Below are 13,991 nucleotides of genomic sequence, written 5' to 3' on the forward strand. Positions count from 1 at the left end.
TCTCTTCTACCACCTTCCCTTTCCCCTTCCCTCCTAAGGGCATTGAAAACTTATGTGTGGCAGGGAAAGGGGACAGTGGAAGTAATGGTGGGCACTCTAGATTCCTGCCAAAGCATCCTTTCCCATCAAGGAGGGGCTGGAACTACAATCCTTTAGCATCGCCAGTGGAAAAATGACACTATTTGCATCAATTTCTGCTGAGGAGGAGGCCTTCCTTAAAGTCTCTTGAAAGCTCCGTGTAACTTGAACCTACCTGTGAGGAATCATACATGGGGTTCCCAGTGGCATCCCATCCAGATAGCTCAACAGGCCCATAAAGATGATGCACAGGCCCATTGGCAATGGGCAGCATCAGTGCTTACAAAAGACCTTTGTTCTAGCACAGTGATCTTCACTATTTTCCAAGTAGGAGCCACTTTGGCTCCAGGCACTGCCACTAGGGACACACTCAGGGACCTTTCCTGAGTCCTGGGCGGCTCTCCTGTCTCCCATACCCACACCCCCACTCAAGTGGTGACACTGTGCTCTGGACTTCACTGGAGGGCTTTTCAGGCCTCTCCTCCCTGTCCCCCTCCCTCCCTGTCATCCAAGCAAAGCCTCATCAGTTAAGTCACCAGGCAGGCAAATTCCGACACGCTCACTTGGTCCTTGGATTGGGATGAACCTTTTTCTCATCACTGAGCATGCTCTGTTCTACCTGGTGCTGCAAAATCTCTTAGGCGAGGACCACTTTGCACACTTGCTCTCTCACCTGTGCATTAATTTCCAGTAGAAAGCTAGCCAATTACATTTCAGCTAGCCAATCATATTGTTTTTGCCTCTTGGTCTTCTTTTCCACCACAGCTAAATGGCTGATTACTCCTGCATTCTCCTCTTCCCCTGCATTCTCCTTATAACTGGGGATGGGCAAGTCTCCTGAATCCCTACCCCTGAAGCCTCCTCCAGTAGCCCAGATCACAGCAGCCAGCCTACCACTAAAACAAACAGCAAGACAAAGCTTCTGTAGCTACTGCAAAGAGAGAGAGAGAGAGAGAGAGAGAGAGAGAGAGAGAGAGAGAGAGGTTCATCATACAGAGCTTTTATCCTGCTATTGAGATGCCTCTCTCTCGGAAGTTTGTGGGCTCTTTACATGACGCCGTTACCATCCAAGGCACCTCCCACCATTTCCCCCAGCCTATCCCATATTTTCCCCAAATGCAAAAAATGTGGTATTTTTCCTGGCCCATGGAACAGGAGCGCCATGACCTCCTCATGAAATTCTCCAATGGCGGAGGAAACTGCTATGTCTGCCTGCTGTGGGCATTTGTTTTCAGTTCTTGGGGGCGCAGTCAGGATGATGAAGGCATTGAGGATGGGAGAAGGGTTGCACGGAAGCAGATTTGACAGGCGCAAGGGCAAGAATCGTCTGCTGATTGCAACTCCAGCCTCTGCATTTCTCAACTGGAGGAAGAAAAGGGTAAAATGCCTCCCTACAATGAAGGGAGACACATCTGATCCCCCATCCCACCAAGCTCAGAAGCAACGTCCTCTGTTGTTTCAGAGCACCCTATTAAGTTCAGTGGGGCTTACTCCCAAGTAAGTGTGCCGAGGGTTGAAGACTTACAGGGTGCTCTTATGTCTACTCAGAAGTAAGTCCCATTGAGTTCAATGAGGCTTACTCCTACGTAAGTGTGCCAAGGGTTGCAGACTGTGTAAGCACAGTCTTACATTTTATGTCTCCTCAGAAGTAAGTCAGAGATTTCCTGGGGCCTGCGAGAAAACAGTACAGCAGACGTTAAGCTATGAAAACAAGACTCCCCCCCCACTCCTTTGCGCACATGCCAGGGAGGGAGGGAGGGACACCCTCAGTTCAAACCATGTGGCTGCTGTGTAAAGAAGCCCTTGCTAATCCTGCAAAGAAACGGAAAGTGGGAAGCTCTGGAAAGGATGTGGGTTTTTGCGGCAGTTTTGCTTCATGTAGAGACACCCGGAGAGAAAGAGGGAGGGAGGGAGAGAAGTGGAGAGTCGCACTTCAGGTGACTGGGAGGCCCTATGGTGAAGAACATTGCCCTAGCCAACAAAGAAGTATGAGAAGCACAGAGCGTGGGACGAGACCAGTTAACGCAATTGGAAACCCCTTGGGTAGTTCATGAAGATCTTTCACCACCAGCAAAATGTATGTATTTCTTACAAATCTTACAGCCAGTTATACCTGAATGGCAGGGCAGGGCTGCCACTTCCACATGGGCTCTCCAGTAATACATTGAATGAGGAGGCCGCATGGAAATAGGTATAAAACATTATTACTTCCCACTCAAATGCTGCTGGCCCAAGGTGAGTGTCAGTGCTGGCGTGGGAAGTAGCAACTCCCATTCACAATCATCAGTCTAACAGTGGATGTGTCTAGCAGAGAATCTGCTTCTGCATGCACCTTTGTTGCTGGATCTGAGCACTTCTCTCAAGAACAGGTGACTGCATTCCCTCATGGGTGATCTTTTGGGGGCCACACATCCATGGTGGAAGGGGCTGAAGCTAGCAGGGAGCAGCGCCAGAGCCAAAAGTGGGTGGGTCCACAAAGAGCTTTTTCTCTTTGCCACCCTCTTTTCTCTCTCTCCCTCTTCCTTCCCACCCACCCAGAGGGCTGCCAGGGAAGAGACACTGCTGTTGCCAATGGTCTGAACTGATTGTATTCAGAGGGCTCTAGAAATTATGCTGAGCCCCCCTTGCAGCCCACAGACCCCATGTTGTCCACCCCTGCTCTAAGTGATGCAATCACTTGCAATTTGATGCAATCATGGCATCAAAGATAACAAGAAGTGAAAGAATCACTCCCAAGATATTGTTCAGTGTGCCTTTTGCACTGTTCATGATGTGATGTGCCCGGAGCAAAACCTGCAGTGTAGCACATTACTTTCTGAAATAAATGATCTAAAGGCCAATTTTCAAATTATGTAGATGATGCTTTTTGAAGCACAGCATGTTTGAAATACATTTTAATAGAACCTGGTAGGGATCGAACTGCAGGCAGCTGCGATACTTTTCTGAGAAAGGAAAGTGCAGATGTGATCAAGCTACACATCAAGTTAAATTTCCCTGCTATGGTTATCTCTATTATCATTATGTTAATAATAGCTAGACTGCAGAGCAACATTACTGCTAGTTTCATTTCAATCTTTTATTTCTAATCTTACGTTTCTAAGGCAGCTTTCCTCAACCTGGTGCCCTCCAAATGTGTTGGATTACAACTCCCACCATTCCTAGCCAGCTGGGGCTATGCTGGCTGGGGATTATGTGAATTTGTCCAACAAGACTTGATGATTTTCACTAAATGTGTGTAGATATGCACACAGATCCAAGAGAAAGAATAGAATGCTTAAAGTCTGCTTATTTAGGGAGGGGTGTGTGTGTGTGTGTGTGTGTGTAAGATGGGACCATGGCTACCCATATCTGAACCCTGACCCAAATTGCCAGCTCAAGATCCTTGAGGTCAGTGACTTGAGCAGGAAAAGCTGGAATCTGAAGTGCAACAAGGTACTAATACTCTGTTGAACAGGCAAAAGCAGAAGACCAGGTGGTATTTATACCCATAGCTGGCCATTTCAGAGATTTTAGCATACCTACAAATTTTCGGTACCAAAGCTGCACACTGTTATTCCAGTCTGTGCCTGAAGAGGGTGCTGAGGACCAAGCACACATAGTAGGCTAGAAGATCCCATCCTGATCAAGCTCTGGAGACCCTGATAGCAAGCATGTGTGTAAGGACTGGTTCATACTGTATTTTTTTAGCTATAGGCAAATAGAAAAGTAGAGTCATTCCTAGACCGTGCCTGTGTTTATATAATGAATAAAAAAGTATCATCTATATCCATAATAATCCACTCTTTCACACTCTGCAATTCACCACATGACTGTGTTCTTAAGGATGGACAGAACTTCTTGAGCATAGAAGAAAGTCCTGGGTCCACTAGACCTAAGGCAGTCAATTCACCTGGCCCAAAAGGTGAGCTGAAATGTTGGGACAAGGGAATGCACGAATGGAGAAACCATCTCAAGTGACTCCTGCACAGCATCTTCCCATTTTTTATTAATGTTGGCTCACAGTTTATTATATAGGCAACGGCCAAATCTTGGACATCTTTTTGCAATGGCAAAACTTTGCCGTCATCACATGAGCGACCTCAACTTGTGCCCAGCCCCTTAATCTGCACTTCTGCCCCATTACAGCAGAGGTGGGGGAACCTCTTTCAACCTGAGGGCCAAATTCAATTTTGGAGAAGCTCTCGAGGGCCACATTCCAGTGGTGGGTGGGGCCAAGCAAAGGGGTGGGGGCAAAGGCAAAGGGGGTGGATCTCAAAAAATGCCAGCATATTGTAGCTTAAAGCTCTTCCTGCCAGTACCTAGAACTTAAGAGAGGCATTTCAACCTTTTAGAATGGGGAAAAAACTGCACAAAAGCTGGGATATAGCCAAAGGTTCTTGGTTAGGGGAAAGGGATGGGGCCATCTGGGGAACCCCAGAAAGGCTGGATTGGGACCCCAGGCAGGCCAGATTTGGCCCCTGCGGTTCCCCATCACTGCTTTACAGTATTTATTTATTTACATAATTTCTAGGCTTCAGGGTAAAGTCTCAGGGGCACATATATTCAATAATAAAATCACCATAAAGCAGCATAAAAGGATAAAGATAAAAGCATAAATGTCGCTGCCATAAAACCAATACAATCCAGCAAGCTATGCTGAAATTCCTGGGTTCTAGTCCCCACTCTGCCATAAAGCTCACTGGGTGAATTCGGGCCAATCACTGACTCTCAGCCTAACCTACCTCACAGGGTTGATGTGAGGATAAAGTTAAGAGGGGGAGGAGCGGAATTATGAATGCCACCTTGGGTTCATGGCAAGAGGAAAAAGAACACGTTATACATGTAGTAAACAAACAAACTGCCTGTCTGGTTGACTTCAGTACATGGAAGTGGGGCAGGGAGGAGGTGCGTGCCATCCTGTCCTTCACCTCAGGCAGTAAAATGTCTTGAGCCAGGCCTTACTACATCCAGAAACTGAACATTTGAATGAGCTTTATACTTGGCCATTCCTTAGCCCATCTCACCCATGCCTGTCTACCTTAGCTGACAGTAGCTCTCCAGGGTGTCAGACAGAGGCCTTTAACTGGAGGTGCTGACGGTTGAACCAAGGCCTTTCTGCATGCAATTCACATGCTCTCCTACTGAGCTTTCACCCTTTAGAGCGGGGGTGGGCAGCTTCCAATGGTCCAGGGGACAAGTTCCCTCCTGGAACCCAAAGAGGGCTGCACTCCCTGCTGAAATTCAGCAGTGGCAAAAAAGCCACATTTTATTATTATTATTATTATTATTATTATTATTATTATTATTATTAATTATATTTCTATACTGCCCCCCATAGCCGAAGCTCTCTGGGTGGCTTACAAAAGTTAAAACATTAAAATACAACATACAAAGTTTAAAAACCATTTATATAAAAACATTAGGAGAATATATGCAAACCACATATAGCTAAAAACAACTTTGAACTAAAAATATTTTTTCTAAAATCCAACAATAAAACACAGCTTAAAACAACACTGCTTAAAAGTCAGCAAGAGGAACAGGAGTTCTCAAAAGGGAAGGCCTGCCAGAATAATAGAGTCTTCAATGCCTGCTTAAAAACCTTCAGCGAGGTCAACAGGCGCATTTCAACCAGCAGGTCATTCCACAATTGAGGGGCGGCAAAGGAAAAAGGTCCCCTTGCATGTGGCTGCCAGTCTCGCATTAGGCAGCCGCAGCAGAGAGCCCTCAGAGGACCTTAGGTGGCGGACTGGGACGGAGGGGAGAAGGCGCTCCCAAAAGTACCTTGGACCTGGACCATGCAAGGTTTTAAGGGTAAGAACCAGCACTTTGTATTTTGCTCGGAAACAGATTGGCAGCCAATGTGAAGATTTTAAAAGCGGTGTAATATGGTCTCCACGGGATGTCCCAGAGACTACTCTGGCTGCCCTATTTTGTACCAGTTGAAGTTTCCGAACTAAATATGAAGTTAGCCCCAAGTACAGCGCATTGCAGAAATCAAGCCTAGAGGTTACCAGTGCGTGCACCACCTTTACCAGGTCCTAGGGATGGCGGAGAATTTCTCCACAAATCTTCAGGAGGCCGAGCGCCGAGGCATTCGGCCCCCCAAAAGTGTTGGGGAAATTCTCCGCCGGCCCCCCGCCCCCCCCGGATGGGACTTACCTTCAGCGAATGTCCCTCTCGGCAGCGGGTCCTGGCGGCGGTTCGGCAGTGTTTCGTCGGGGAAGGGGGCGGCGGCCGGTCTCCCGACCGGCTGCCGCCACCACCATTACAAAATAAAAAAGTAAAACAAAAACAAAAAACACACATCCGTGATAGGCTACGTGATGATTTATGTAGCCTATCACGGCTAGATTTCCAAAGTCAGCCGTGATAGGCTACGTAAATCGTCACGTAGCCTATCACGGGTGACTTTGGGGGGGGGGGGGGGAAAGCGCGTACGCAAATGGTGGCGGCCCATGGGCGCCGCCATTTGCGTTCCTTTTTTTGGTACATCTAGTCTACGTAAAGATTTACGTAGACTACGGCGAAAATAAGGGCAATGCAAATAGCTACCACATAGGGTCAACGTGGAAGCAGGGGCCGCAAAAAAAGACCATGGATACAAAAGATACATGCAGCCTGTATGTTGCCGAGACCTGCTTTAGAGATTCTCCAGTAGGTAATAATGCTACACTGTGAGAAATAGCTAAACAGTACTAAGGCCTAGAGTAAATACAGCTTAATAAAATACAAGGTTCCCCCCGCAACCCACCCCACGCCTAATTCAGTGGTATGATTTTGCCAAAATGATAAGCAGACTATATGGGCTAAATGCAGATGCAGAAGCTCCTTGTGCAAGAAATGGCATGTAAACGTTAACCAAGGATATCCTGTTTCTGTTACTAACAGCAGGACTATCGCATCTCAGAATGGCCATACAAACCCCATATGGAACCATTCAGAGCATTAAGATGAGGTGAGAATTCGCTCCATAAAGTTAAAAACAAAAACAAACTTTTCTAGGCTATGAGCACATCTACAAGAGAACGTCTAGTGTGTTGAGCATAGCATGTTAGTACTGAAGACATTTCTGTTATTTGTTAATTTCATTTCTATCCCCCAGCCTTCTGTCAAAACACATTCCCCCCCCCCCGCCAGATGGCTTAAAAGTTAAACAGTAATAAAACCTAAACAATTTCATCTTTAAAATGTCAACATACAAAACATATCAAAAGAGCTGTGCCACAGCTGCAAGTTTTCTTTCACATGCACAGGACAAGCACTGGACGTTAGTGCTTCTTTCCTGCAGCACTGTAGTAGGCAAGAATATCTACCAACAGAGTAAAAGAGTAAAAACAGAATAGGAACTTGAAAAGCTTAACAATGCAGGAAAGGTTCCAGTATGGAAGTGAAGCTGCACACAAATCTCTGTGGGAAATATCGTTTTTATTTTCCTTTCTCCCAGCCTTAACCAATCCATAACACTTTAGACAATCAATTTTAAAAACACACAAATGTCACAATCACATGCTTAAAAAGAATATTAAGCTGACTAGCCCGTGTTGAATGGGATGGAGACAATTTAACACAAATATCAGTAAGTTACAGATCATTTGGGCTTTCTCTGTCTGTAGAAAGTGCACTGTAAAGATTTTTAACATGCTCTTTTTCTTTGCCTCGCAGCCTGAATTTTATTGATTTGGTCTATTTTTCTGTAGGTTTTTATGTTATACCAAACTTCACCTTTTGCCTTTGTAATAAAGTAGCACTTTCCTTTTAAACTGCAGCTATGAGACTTTGTTGCTACAATAGGCAAGGAACCTAAATAAAACAGAACCTGTAATATTTCTGTTAGCCTGCATTCTGTCTCCAGTCCAGATAAATTTTGTTCCTCTCTATACCTTCCTGGAAGCTGACTACAGCTGGTGTTAAAATTACTGGATCAAACAGAGCCTGCTCTGTAGTGGTCAATGCATCCAAATCAGCTACCAATTTTTTTGGTAACCAAGAGCAGGGCAACATTCACAGGATCAGTTTCCTTGTGAGGACAGGAGCCCTGTGGTAGCTTCTGTACTATCTCTGTGTTTCCAGGCGTACTAGTAGAACAGGAGGAAACAAGCAGGCACGTAGAAGGCAATACTAATCTCAAAGTAGCATCAGCTGGGCTGGCATCAGGTGTTGCCATCACAGGGCACCCGCCAAGGCCCATACCCCAGCAGGGGGCCAGTGCTTATCCCCAAAGCCCCATGGCAGGGCCAACACCAAGAGCAGGCAGGGTTGGGCACCTGTCAAGCACCCAGACTCTAGCAGGGGCCTGCTGACAAAAGCCCCCTGGACTTGCTCCTCCTTTTCACCACTGCATCCTTTTTATTCGTCTGCTTCTCGCTCTGGCCCAGACAAGGGTGGTGGCGAGAAGGTGGAGCAGTAGATGCCCCGGCCTGCTTGCTCCCTGGCTCTCTGCCTGTCAAGCAAGCAAGTGGTAACAATGGTGAGGAAGAGGAGGAGGAGAAATGGCAGCTGGTGAAAATGGTGATGAGAAGACAGACTCACTGAAAGACCACTGAGGGGGTCTTGCTCAAGGACCCTCAACAACCTGGAACCAGCATTGTCTGCCAGCTCTCCTCCTCCTCCTTCTCCTCACTGCTGCCGCCTGTTCACCTGTACTATCCAGTGATAAGAGCAGGGAGTAGGAGCATCCTCCTCCAGTGCTGCTGAGGATTGGGCCCATTCATTCTTTCTATTTCTACACCGCCCCACAGCCAAAGCTCTCCGGGCAGTTTACAAAGAATAACCACCACCACCCCAATACAATATAGCACGTAATATAAAACCAGTTGCATACAAGAATGCAAAACAAATTTGCACAATTAACAATAAAAAGCCCAGGGCCCAGAGGTGGAGCTAGAGGGCAACCAAATGTGCCACAGTGCCAGTGACCAGAAGGTGGAGGCCACTCAGGGAGGACCCCGCACTGAAGGCCTCTTGCCCAAGGGTGTCACTATGGGCTCCTTCACACCGGGCTTTTATCCTGCGATTGAGATTGCTCCCTCACGGAAGTTTGCGGGCTCTTTACATGACGCTTTACATTCCAAGGCGTCTCCAGCACTAAATGCCCTTTGTTCTGTTTTTAAATAGATCGCAGATCATGAGCTATCAGATTACCCCGTTGTGTGTCCACTTGAGTTCCTTCTGTGAAAAGAGTTAAAGTGGCAAGAAGAGGAGCGAGATCAATGACAGATAATGGAAGACTCTGATATGGGGAGAAGGGGGGGGCAGGAAAGGGAGCGCCTGTAAAGGGAGTCAGTGGTGATCCTGCATTTAGAATGGAGGAAGAAAGCCCCGTTTTAAATGCAGGATTTTAGGCTGGTGTAGAGATGCCCTATACCTGGAGGGGGCACTGAGCATCAGCACACCCCTGTTGCAGCCGCTGGGGCTGCTTATGGTCAGCTAGCTATCCAAACTCAAAGTCTTTCTCTTTCCTGAATTCAGACCTGCTTTCTTGTCCCCTTTCCCATTATTTTTTAAAGGAATTTATACCCACCCCCCTTGACCTTAAAAGGCCTACAAGGCATCTTGTGGGTCTTTTAAATCTTGGGCACACACCCTCCCAGGCAAAACATTGCTCTTGCCCTGGGAGGTAAGTGTGGCTGACAATCCTAGCTGACCTTGATATATTAGCATTCACTGTAAGTGTTGAAGGCAAGAGAAATTAGATAGAGCTTCGGCTATTGGGTGGTATAGAAATGAAATAAAATAAATAAATAAATAAATAAAAATTACAGCATGCCCCATAACATAATAATATATTATTTATTAAAAACTGCCTCTAATAACTAGGGGCTGAACAGAATAATTTTAAAACACATCCATGGGCCTGCCCAAAAGCTTACAATTTAAAAAACAATGGTAAAAGAGAAAAGGGAAAATAAAGCAAAAGAACTGTCTTTATTTGCCTAATCTTAGGCTTTTCATTAAAAGTACGTCTCATTTCATAACAGAAACCTTGACTCTAATAAAACCGCGATACGTATGTAAATGCAGTACGTCCCCTCAAAACAAGCTTGTGCATGCACATACCATATTACATCGTTCCCCATCCTGGATACTTTGTACATTGTTGGACTACAACTCCCATCATCCCTAGTCGTTATGGACAATGGGAGCTAGCTGTTGTCCAACAGACTTACTGGATCAGGAACTATACATGCAAAGAGGTGGCCACACACACACAAAAAGCTCCTACAAACCAATGGTGCTCATCCAAGAGAGTGTGCCAGTGTGTATGATTGGAGTAATCCACTGAAAGAAACAGAAATCCTGTGAATCTGCTGCTTGGCAGGAAGGTGGAACAGGGGTGAATCCAGTCCTCCCCATTCCCAAAAGAATGAGCAGTGGGATGATAAGACCTGCTTAAAGGCTATGCAGAGGCAGCTCTATATTTGGGGTGAATGGGGCGGTGACCCTTTGCGTCTCCCACGCCGACTTGTGGAAGAGAAATCCCTCCATGACCGGGTGCATTTGCTCCAACGCACCGCATACAGTTGCTGATTACCACACACAATCTTCTCCTGGCCTCCTCCGACAATCTCAGTAGAATACTGAGTATCTGCCCTGCCCTCTGTCCCATCAGCACCGATGAGCACCAGCCACCACTGGTGTGCATGCAAGCAGCCCTGAGTCCTGGACTGGGGAGGGGAGGAACAGGACTGAGGGTGCAGGACCTGTTTGTGGCTCTTTATCCAGCTAGGGATATGCATTGGAGGCCTGTAATTTAATTAACTAATCTAATTAATCAGAAATATCTATACACCATCCTTCATCCTGTTAGGTGGCTTCCCAGCTTTTGCATGTCCCCCCACCCCACCTCATCCCATTCTAAAAGGCTGAAATGGCTCCCTAAGCTGAGTTGCTAGAAATAAGAACTTTAATTTAAAATATGCTGGTATTTTTTGTAATTTTGGCCTGCCTCTTTTGCCCCCCAACCACTCGAACGCAGCCCCCAAAAGTTTCTCCAAAACAGAATTTGGCCCTTGAGTTGAAAGAGGTTCTTTACCCCTGCATTAGGGTTTCACATGCATACAGCCCTCAGCTGGATTGGGCCAATTACTCATTTGTAAATGAACATATCCAAACATGAAACCTCGCTAACTTACACACACACACACACACACACACACACACCTTTCTCCCTTCCCAAACTTGAAATGTCACCTCCTCTGGCAGGAGCCACAATGGCAGCCGCTGAATCAAGGGAAGAGGGGAGCCAGCTTCCAAAGATGGACTGGATGCCCATTTGGGTTGGGTGTAGGAGACCTGATCATATACTCTGCTACTGAGTGATGCTACTGAGTGATGAGCAGAAGCATTAAAAACAAACATTCAATGAGCAAGTGTTGGCAAGAATGTGCAAGTATAGAGTCCATTCAGTTGAAAGTGTGTGTGTGTGTGTGTGTGTGTGTAATCTAACAGATTTTTGTACAATGTAAACTAAAACAGAGCCAATGATTTTGCAACACTGCAAAACTTTCAGAAACCCTTTTCCCTCCCTACAAACAGATGGTTATTATTTTAAAGAGTGTTAGATTACACACTTATATTGGATATTTCAGCACCTGCAGGAAACGGCCTCTTGCACCTTTTGCAGCCCCTCACCACTGCAAGGAAGGAAAATGGGGCGTGTTGGTTTTCATAGGGTTTTGCTATCAGACATTACTAATCCAAGCCACAATACTGGTTAATCCATATGGTTATTATCAAGTGGGAATAAAATCTTTGCTATTTTTTTTAATCTGTTCCTGTTGTTTCTACAGTTATACTCTACTTAGAAATCCTGCTAGTCTGTTGTTCCAATCCATCCCTAGGCTTACTGAACATATAGCAAGCAACACTTTGGTCAGACAGTGTGACACATAGTCCACATGGCAAGGAAGCAGCCTACTTCTGCTCAAGAAGGGAACACTACAAAACCATGTATGCTCCGCTGAAATTAACAGGGGATGCGAGATTAATGCAGAATGAATTAAATTAATGCACAATGTGTGGTACTGTCTGTACGTAAGAACATAAGAGCCCTGATGGATCAGACCAAAGGCGATCATCAAGTCCACAGCATCCTTTTCTCCAGTGGTGAAAAGTGGCTGGTGGCTCCGATGTTTGTGGGGTGGTGAATCCACTCCGTGTTTCAGTCAGAACCGGTCAAAACTCTAAAGGAGCTATCCAAGGTGCTGACCCTGTCCTCAAACTAGGTTCAGCACCTTGGATGGTCCTTTAGAGGCTGGTTTTGACTGAAACCCAGAATGGATTCACTGCTCCACTGACATGGAAGCCACCAGCCTCCGCTGCCTTTTTCCCACAGTGGCCAACCATGTGCCTCTTAGGATGCGCACAAGCAAGGGCTGAGGGAAATTGTTCCACAGCTACTATAACTCAGAGTCATGCTGGTGAGGGGTCTATGGGAGGGGTGGAGAAAACATAAATCAGGATCTACTGGGAGATTTGACACCATTTTCTGACTCCCTGTTGTTTAACAATAGCAGCAAAAGAATGGCGGGGGGGGGGGGGCCCTATCTGAAATTAGGCTGCTGGAATGAAGGGAAACATTTTTCTCCCTCTCTCAAATTACTAGAACCCGGGGTCATCCTATGAAGCTGATTCAGGACAGATAAAAGGAAGGACTTCTTCACACAGCGCACAGTTAAACTATGGAATTCGCTACTGCAGGATGTAATGATGGCCACCATTTTGGATCGTTTTAAAAGGGGGTTGGACAAATTTCTGGAGGATTGGGCTACAGGTGTCAGGATTCCTTTAGCCCTCACTTTATTTCAACGCTGAAAACAAACACAGAGGCTTCAGTCTACACCTTTCAATCCATTACTTCACAGGGACACACAGATGCAAATTCTCAGTGACTCTCAGTCTACAAAGGACTGCCTTCAGGGGAATTCAAAAGGAAGTTATGAGAGTTGCCCACCGTTTGAAGAGGAAGGCGGTCTCACTAGCCTAACTTAAGGGGGGAGGTCCCTCTCACGAGGCTTCTCAGCGCAGCTTCTCATGCAAGGCCAATCAGGTAGAACCGTCTTAAGTTCTGCCCCTGCCTTCTCTCTCTTTGCTCTGTGCCTGCGCCTGGTGTCTATTAGATCAAACTCCCCCGCCTCTTCTGTTCACTGTCTCTCACAGGGGTGTGTGAAGAGGGACCCTCATCCTCAGCCAGCTGGGCATTTGTAACCTGAGAAGCCAGGCCCAGTCATGTCTGGACTAGCCTGGGAAAACACCTCCCCCGTGTCTGGTGGTTCTTCTTCAGAATCTGAACTGCTATCCCACTCCCTGCGCTCAGAAACACCCCTGACAATAGGTGACTACTAGTCCTGATGGCTCTGTGCTGCCTCTAGCACCAGAGGCTGAGAGCCTATGTACACCATTTGCTGGGGAACATGGGTGGGAGGGTGCTATTGTGTGCGTGCCCTGCTTGTGGGTTCCTGGTTGACAGCTGGTTGGCCACTGTGTGAACAGAATGCTGGACTAGATGGACCCTTGGTCTGATCCAGCATGGCTTGTCTTATGTTCTTATGTAAGGTTTGGAGGGAAAAACCAGGAGTGAAATTTTGTGTGAAAGGACTGTGAGCTGTGTTCTGCTACTGAAAACGAATGCCTGGGCTAAGCATGTGCTTGGAGGCACCCTGTACCTTAATGCGCCACTATTTTTCACCTGGCCCCACTTGGTAGAACTTGAGTTCTACTGAAAAACAAAATAGTTCCCACAAGCCTGCCCAGCCCTGCTCTAGGGAAGATAGGGGTTAGCCCACTCCTGGGGACCCCAAGACAAATCAGCTTCCCCTGGCTAAATGTTGAGGTGCTAGATGTGGCAGACAGATGCTAGTTTTCATTCCTTGCATTGCATGCAGCAATATATATTTTAAATGTCGTCATAATGTAATGAGAGATCTGCTATA

The 13,991-nt window shown here is 46.5% G+C and overlaps 1 protein-coding gene across 3 annotated transcripts in view; it reads right to left on the bottom strand.

The window, feature by feature from the left end:
- The window catches only part of PDZD2 (PDZ domain containing 2), a 226,564-nt gene that overhangs the window by 57,431 nt on the left and 155,142 nt on the right, over positions 1-13,991 (bottom strand). The gene's annotated exons all lie outside the window — the stretch shown is intronic.

Source organism: Heloderma suspectum, chromosome 2 (genome assembly GCF_057233095.1).
Source record: "Heloderma suspectum isolate Gila_16-S chromosome 2, 16-S_ref, whole genome shotgun sequence".
Classification (NCBI taxonomy): Eukaryota; Metazoa; Chordata; class Lepidosauria; order Squamata; family Helodermatidae; genus Heloderma; species Heloderma suspectum.